The sequence below is a fragment of the Schistocerca americana genome, chromosome 5 (genome assembly GCF_021461395.2).
Source record: "Schistocerca americana isolate TAMUIC-IGC-003095 chromosome 5, iqSchAmer2.1, whole genome shotgun sequence".
NCBI lineage: Eukaryota > Metazoa > Arthropoda > Insecta > Orthoptera > Acrididae > Schistocerca > Schistocerca americana.
Genome location: NC_060123.1, coordinates 480,920,975 through 480,923,318, shown reverse-complemented (window position 1 = coordinate 480,923,318; position 2,344 = coordinate 480,920,975). Strand labels below are relative to the sequence as shown.

Below are 2,344 nucleotides of genomic sequence, written 5' to 3'. Positions count from 1 at the left end.
GAGGACACTTAAAGTACTGATTCTTCGTATAGTTTGTTAGCCCAAGATTGCTTAAAAGTTCTACAATGCTCATATTACCTGTTTCTGGACAGGATTGTCATCCACAGATAGATTAATTTCGCTAACGGATTCATCAAGGTATGTAAGAATTCTAGTTAAGCCTTCTGAACGTCAAGGAGACTTATAAAATATGTCAATGCGTACATAGTTTCGTTACATAATAAAAAATACTACAGCATGAAGTGTACTACAGGCTTGAATGTGCATATCATTAGCATTCCACCACAAACCAACAATGGAAGTTGAAGTAATGCTATCCACATTTTTTATACACTGAGGTGACAAAAATCATTGGATACCGATAAGTACATATACAGATGTCGGTAACATAACGAAGACAGGCAGTGCATTGGCGGAGCTGTCACTTCTCTGAGAAGATTCAGGTGAACAGGTTTAAACGTTATTATGGCCTCACGACGGGAGTTAACAGACACGGAACACGGAATGGTTGTTGGAGCTAGACGCATGGGACATTCCACTTCGTAAATCGTTAGGGAATTCAATGTTCTGAGATCTGCAATGTAAAGAATGTGCCCAGAATACCAAATTTCAGGCATTACCTATCTGCTGCGAACGCAGTGGCCGACGGCCGACGGCCACCACGTAACGACTGAGAGCAGTGGCGTTATCGTAGAGTTGTCAGTGTTAACAGACAAGAATACTGCAAAAAATAAACACAGAAATCAGCGATGGACGTACAACCAACGTATCCCTTAGGACAGTGCAGCGAAATTTGGCATTAATCGGCTATTGCTTCAGACGACCGACACGTGTGCCTTTGGTAAGAACACGACATCGCTCGCAGCGCCTCTCCTGGGCTCGTGACCATCTCTGTTGGATCTTTAGAAAACCGTGACGTGGTCCAATTGGTTCCGATTTGACTTGGTAAAAGCTGACAGTAAGGTTCGCCTGTGGCGCAGGCCCCACGAAGCCGTGGACCCAAGTTGCCAACAAGGCACTGTGCAAGCTGGTGATGGCTCCATAAAGGTTTGGGCTGTCTTTACATCGAATGGAGCGGGTCGTTTGGTCCATATGAACCGATCATTGATTGGAAATTGTTATGTTCAGCTATTTGGAGACCTTTGCAGCCATTCATGTGCTTCATGTTCCCAAACAATGATGGAATTTTTGTGGAAGACATGTCACCGGGCTACAGTTGTTCGCCACTGGTTTGAGGGACATTCTGGCAGATCGAGCGAATGATTTAGCCACGTAGGTCGCCCGACATGGATCCCATCGAACTTTTATGGGACATAATCGATAGGTCAGTTCGTGCACAAAATCTTGCACCGGCAACACTTCCGCTATTGTGGAAGGCTGTAGAGACAGCATGCCTCATTATTTCTAGAGAGGACTTCCAACGATGTGTTATGTCGATGCCAAGTCGAGTTTCTGTACTACACTGGGAAAAAAGAGGTCCGACATCATATTAGAAGGTGTGACATGCCTTTTTTCTCCTCAATATATAGGTTTCCTCACTCAGAAATAGGTTTGGAGTGTTGCTTGTGAGAAGATCGTGCTTTACCCATTGTAAGAAGTAAGAACGCCGCATGCAACTGTCCAAAACTGGCAGCTTCAGGATCGTGGTCTATCAACACTGGGGTTCAGAATGAGATTTTCACTCTGCAGCGGAGTGTGCGCGGATATGAAACTTCCTGGCAGATTAAAACTGTGTGCCGGGCCGAGACTCGAACTCGGGACCTTTGCCTTCCGCGGGCAAGTGCTCTACCAACTGAGCTACCCAAGCACGACTCACGCCCCGTCCTCACAGCAAAGGTTCCGAGTTCGAGTCTCGGTCCGGCACACAGTTTTAATCTGCCAGGAAGTTTCAACACTGGGGTTTATCATTCAGCGATATTGCTGTTCGCATTAGTCAGAACCCTAAAACTGTCGTGTGAATATGGACTCAATTGAGATGAGTTATACTCATCGTGTTGCAGATCTCAAACGACTATTAACCAAGAGGTGATATATGTTGTTCGTTCAACATTGCAGTATCGAACAATTACGACATGTGCCTTGAGTCAGGAAATAGTGTCCTTTGCAGTAAGATAAGTGTGATGTCACCGCTAGGCACCACAATTGCTAGATTGTAGGCTTCAAATAGGCCGCGGTCCGTCAGTACACATCGGACCCGCGAGTCGCCACTGTCGACGCTAGCAGACCGAGCGCCGCCACTCGGCTGGTCTTATGAGACAAGCTAGGGCACTGCCCAGCTCTACAACCGACTTTAATAGGAATGGTTCACTCGTTATAGCTTCAGAGATCTCATTTTCAGAGACGC

The 2,344-nt window shown here is 46.0% G+C and overlaps 1 non-coding gene across 1 annotated transcript; it reads right to left on the bottom strand.

The window, feature by feature from the left end:
* Positions 1-1,733: 1,733 nt before the first annotated feature.
* Trnap-cgg lies at positions 1,734-1,808 on the bottom strand. The gene has a single exon. It is a non-coding gene; the product is annotated as a tRNA-Pro (tRNA).
* Positions 1,809-2,344: the final 536 nt, after the last annotated feature.